We start from the raw sequence: 6,368 nt of genomic DNA, 5'->3' as shown, positions 1-6,368 counted from the left end.
GTACTTAGATCAAGAGTGAAATATTAGCTACAACTTGTGGGTTAAGAAATTAACTGTTAATTTGTGAAAGTGATAAAATCAAAATCATCGTTAAAATGTCGCAAACAGATAAAGTGGAAAAAGAAAGAGAAATTGAAGTCCCAAGGATGGAACTTATCGCAATTGCTGATGAATGGGGAATAATAAACCCATCACAGAAATCAAACGTGATGTTACAAAGGGAGATTTGGGAAGCCCAAGTTCTCCAAGAATTATACGAAAGTGGTTCAGATGAGTTGCCTGAAGCACTAAGTGTAAACCCTCGACGCCATTACGAATATAAATGGGTGGACGGTATAACATTGAGAAAATCCGGTGTGGATTTCGAAAACCTTGGTCGTTTAATAAAAGCCAAAATTTTGTGTATAGATCAGTTTCTAACATACAATCAACAACAATTAGAGGAGGAAGTTGGAATAACACCAGCGATCGCGGCCCTAATTTCAAATAAATATTGTAGAAGAGAAAAAGCATCATTCATGGAGCGTTTGGAAACGCTGAATAACAAAGAAGTAAGATTGAAACCTGAGCAAAAAGAAGCCATGGATCGAATGAATCGTCGGAAATGGCCGAACAGAGAAAATCAACCATTCACCGAATTCATTCAAGTAGTTGAATATGATCTAAGGACCTTAGATCCAACAAGAAATTCGTGGGTAAGCCATGCGACAGTCTTATTAGAATCAGAAGCAAGAGTAATAGCAGAAGAATTGAAAATCGAAAGACCAAATATTCTGTGGGAAGAATGGAAGAAAATGATGATAAACTCAACCATCACATCAAGTGAAAAAGCTGACTCAGCTTATGTGATCTACCAAAAGAAATGGGACTCGAAGGAAGACCCGAAAATTCATCTAAAGAAGATTGAAACAGCAGTAAAAATTATTCATCCACAAGCAGATAAACAAACAGTCGCTATGTTTTTACTAAATTCATTACCTTATTATGTTCAGAATAAGATAATACCAGAAAGTGCAACGTGTGATGCTGATAGCATCAAAAGAAAAGTTACCGGAATCTGGCAAGAGGCCAGTAGATTAAATACAAGAAACACCAGAGGAGGTCCTCCTCAAGGTCAAGTTCCACAGAACCAAAGGTTCAACAGAAACATGAACACCCCAGTTAAAGAAAAATCAACAGAAAAATGTTCTCATTGTTCAGCGATTGGACACAATGAAGAAAATTGTTGGACTAAATATCCCGAAAAGAGACCAGCGCGTCAACAAGCAAATCTACAGACAACACCAAGTAAAGTAAATTGTGTCGAAATGGATATTCCGATCGAAGGTGGACGAACCTATGCAACAAAATTGATAGTGAGTAAAAGCTCAACTCACTTACCTGAGAATGTGAGACACCCAGTGATCAAAGTGATGATCAACAACGTAGAGGTCGAAGGAATGTTCGACACAGGAGCATGTACAAGTTTAATCAGCAAGGACCTTGCCATTAAACTTGGATTATTATCATATCCTTTTGAATTGAAATTTTCATCAGCCGATAAAACACAAATGATAAGATCAGATTGTTTTGTGCCACTGAGAGTTTACAATGGAAATGAGCCAAAGATAATGGTGGCGTATGTAATAGATGGACTATCAAACGATATTCTTTTTGGTGAAAATATCATAAAGGTAACCTGGTTGGTTATAAAAACGAATGGTTTAGGTAAACCATACACGTTAAAACACAGAGATTTAAGTCATGATTACACGTTAAAAATCGAACCACCAAGTATGAGTGAGATAGAAGCGTTATTACAAAATTGGTACAAAGACGATTACGATCTAAACAAAGTAAAACCAGTGGAAGAGCAAGTAAATAGGAAGAAGGACCTTCTTCCTTACATTCAAGAACCATTAAGAAATTGGGAAAACAAGCGAGAAATAACAATTCAACAAACGTTAAGAATCAATTTGGTAAAATTCATTCATGAAAACTATCCAAAAGATTATCCGTTGATAATCAACAAGATCGAAGAGTTTCAGGACAATGAATTAGATCTACCGGAAGAAGTCGACGACATGAAACAAAGATTATACAACCAAATTAATACAGAGATAAGTGAGGAAGATAAACAAAAGATACATAAGGTATTGATGGAAGAGAAAGGATCTTTCTCTAAAAGCAAGTTCGACTTGGGTTGCGTGCCAGCCGAGTTCACCAAATTTCGAATTGACATTGGAACTAATCATATACCAAAATGTAAGCCTTTTCGATCGAGCGAAAAGATGAAAATGGAAATGAGAAAAATTATTCGAGAATTTAAAGAAAACGGAATAATTGAAAATTCGGATGTGGGTGGAGGAGCTCCAGCATTCGTGGTACCAAAACCAAATGGTACGTGGAGAATGGTAACCTCATACATCGAATTAAACAAGTTAATCCAGAAAAGAAAATTCCCTATGCCAAATATCGATGACGCAATAAATCGATTAAAAGGAAGCAAATATTTTACAACATTGGATTTAGCACAAGGCTACTATCAACTCGAAATTCCAGAAAGTGAAAGAGATAAGACTAGTTTTGTAACCGAAGACGGTTGTTACAGATACAAAAGATTGCCAATGGGTTTGGCCGATGCACCATCATATTTCCAAGAGGTCATCAACAAAGTTCTTGGAGAGCTGAAATATTCATGTTGTTTCGGATATTTCGATGACATTGTAATATATGCAAAGGACATCGATCAACTGTGTAATAATATGCGTCAAGTAATTGGAGCATTGAAAGTATTTGGTTTCAAAAACAGAGTCGAAAAGCTCCAAGCAGGAGTAACTCAGTTCGTATGTTTAGGACATTTGGTTTCTGGAAGAAACATCCAACCTGACCCCAAGAAGATAGAACGGATTAAGGCCCTTAATCCACCATCGTCTCAAAGTCAGATTAGATCTCACCTTGGTCTATTCAATTATTTTTCAAGATTTATTCAAAACTACGCAATAATTGCAGCACCATTACAAGAAATGGTCAAGAACAAATATAAAGGTATCGCGATTACATTGAATAAAGCAGCTTTAAAAAGTTGGAATCAACTCAAGGAAGCGCTAACGGAAAAGTGCTTACTGACTCATTTCTACGAGGAAAGAGAGACAACATTAATCGTCGATGCATCTGCAGTAGCAATTGGAGGAATATTGGCTCAAAAAGATGAAGATAACATTTGGAATCCTGTTTACTTTTTCGGATGTAAACTTCAAAAGTACATGTATTCATGGAGAACGACAGAGAAAGAATGTGCAGCAGTGGTCTATGCATGTCAAAAATTCGCACATTTCTTGAGACACAAGAAATTCACGGTAATCACCGATCACCATGCTCTCTGTGAGCTAAAGAAAACAAGATTTAAAGTTACACGAATCATGAGATGGCAGAATGATTTAGCAGAATTCGATTTCGACATACAATATTTGAAAGGTGAAAAACATCCAGCGGATTGTTTTTCAAGATCAAACGAATGGTCACATCGACAAAAGGGAGAAATGAAAGACGATCATTTCGATAAGTATTTGAACTATTGTGGAGAATACGAATCGGATGAAGAAGATTACGAATTGATGGAAGAAGAAAAAATCGTTAATCACGAGAGTCAGAAGGTCCTTCTGACTGTGGTCAAAGAATTTGATTATTTAGATCGAATCCAAGAAAAGAATCTGATGGCAACGATTAAATCACCCAAGTTACAAAAAGACAAAGAAAGTGAACTTAAAAAGGAACAAGAAAACGACAATCGATGTAAAATGTTTAAACAAGATTTGGAAAATGGAAAAATGAAACGTAGATACGAGATACGAGATGGAATCCTATTCAGAATTATGAATGATAAATCAACAAGATTTTATTTACCAGATTCACTGATTGACACTGTTTTCAATCAATACCATAATGCTCTAGAGGCAGGTCATTTTGGTTGTAAACCAACATTAAACAAAATCAAATTGGATTTCTGGTTCCCAGAAATGGATGAGATAATTCAGCAAAAGATTGAGGCATGTGAGAAATGCCAAGAAAACAAAGTGAAAACGTTCAAAATGGGCAAAGCTAAAGCGATGAAACTTCCTGGAAATCCATTTGAAAGAGTTCAAATAGATATGATTGGAAAGTTTCCAACATCAACAAGCGGTAATCAATTCGCATTGGTAGCAGTCGATACACTCACTCGTTACGGTGTAGCGAAACCCGTTAAGAAAGGCACAGGCAAGGAAGTGGTAGCATTTTTGGAACAAATAATGAATATCTATGGTAAAATTAAAACCTTGCAAACTGATAACGGAAAGAACTTCACGTCAAACGAGGTCAAAAAGTTCGCAGAAGAACATCAAATTGAATTGATAAACTCTTCAGCCTATCATCCACAGACAAATGGACTTGTCGAGAGACTAAACAGAGAGATTAAAACGAGAATTGCAATCTACACAGAAGAAGAAAACAAATGGGATGAAAACTTTCAAACACTAATATTTGGGTACAACACATCGATTAAAAGCGATTTAGGAAAATCACCGTTTCAATTACTATTCAATTATGAACCTCGAGTAACCCTTCACAACAAACTAAAGATCGACCCTTTATACAAAGAAAATAACATTTTGGAATTACGAAAAGAAGTAAAAGAAAAATTAGAGAAGAAATCGGAAGAAACAGCAGCGGAAAGAAATTTAAATCAGAAGGAACCTGATTTCAAAAGAGGCGATTTGGTAAAGGTAAAACCAGTTCCATATACAACGGGACCAGCCTTTATGAAAAACAAGTACGAAGGTAAATACATTGTATTGGATACATTTGATTCAACAGCAAAATTGGTTTGCGTGTATACAAGGAAAGTGAAAAGTTTCAATTACGAAAGGATGAAAAAGATAATATGTAAAGAGCCCAAGAATTACAAGTATCTACTGAAGAAATTTCCTCCGATGGAAAGAAAAGTACAAGAAAATAAAGAGAGAGAAGGACCTTCTCTCATGGAAGAAAATGACGAGGAAATGGAAAAAGAAACAGAAGAAGAAACAAGCAAAGAGAAAACGATTGTAATATCTGGTCATTCAGATCATGAAGAAAGTTTAACCAGAATTTCGGATAAATTGGAAAGGTTGAATCAACAACAACAAGAACAACAAGAAGAAAAGAAGAATGAACAAAATCATCCAGTACCAGTAACATTGAAATCTTTAGAAGAAAACCAGAAGGAAAGGAAAGAAGAGAAAAATTTGGAAGAAGGACCTTCTTCCAAGACAATAAGAAAACCAGAAGATTCTGATTCAGAAACTGAAGTATATTACGATACAACAGCGGAAGAATCAAGAAAAGAAAGCGAAATAGAAACAGCGAAAGAGAGTGAAGTAGAAACAGCAAAAGAAAGTGAAGTAGAACAAGAACCTGTAAAGAATAAAAGAAAGTACACAAAAAGATCATTTGGAACCCATTTAATGGAAAGAAGAAATAGAAAAACAAAAGAAAATCAACAAAACCAACAAATCTAAAATAACAAAAGCGAAATGATGACGACGAGATAAGGACCTTATCTCTAATAAGTGATTTTAACAATTAACAAACTAACAAACTAATAGTTTTAAATGAAACATGATAAAGTGCAATAAGTTAATTTGAGTAAATTAATTAATTGAAAGGACCTTTCAATAATTAACTCAAATCAAATTACAAGTTAACCGATGAGAAACAATGTTTAAAGCGAAAATGAGAAATTCGAAATTCGATTCGGACATTAACCGAAAACCGCAACAAAACCGTAACCGCAGAGAGAAGCGCCAATCAGACGACAAGTGTTACAACGTTCTGTTTAAAAAGCCATTTGTGACAAAGTGTTTTCTTTTCAACAATTAATCATCTTTTTATGTGTTTTTCATCAACAATTAACAAAGAGAAAAGAGAAGGACCTTCTCAATTCAAATCATCAATTAGAAAAGTTAAAATAATTAACAAAAGTGTTAAAGAAATTGAAAGAGAAAAGGACCTTTTCACCTTCAATTAAAACAAGATGGACAATCTAGATGAATATTGGGAAGTTCCAAGAGAGTCACTTGAACTTCTATTCAAAGAAAGACTTGAAAAGATCTTTGGTAAAACATGGAGTCAAATTGATTTAGGTGAGGTCATTCCAGGGTTCATTTTAGCTGAGTTACCCAAAGCCAATACCGAAAGATACCTCATCTCAGTTACATGTAAATTATGTGACCACATTCCAATATGTCCATTCAAGTGTGACCAATGTCATCAATTCTATTGTAATTATTGTATTAAGTTGCTATTCAGAATTTGGAATTTGAGAAAAGGGAACAAAGAACCTGAACAAAAGAGTCTAATTGGTAAAAAGT

This window comes from Panonychus citri, unplaced genomic scaffold (genome assembly GCF_014898815.1).
Source record: "Panonychus citri isolate SS breed McGregor unplaced genomic scaffold, ASM1489881v1 Contig00143, whole genome shotgun sequence".
Taxonomy (NCBI): domain Eukaryota; kingdom Metazoa; phylum Arthropoda; class Arachnida; order Trombidiformes; family Tetranychidae; genus Panonychus; species Panonychus citri.
The sequence above is the reverse complement of the archived record's forward strand: the minus strand, read 5'-3'. Positions refer to the sequence as shown.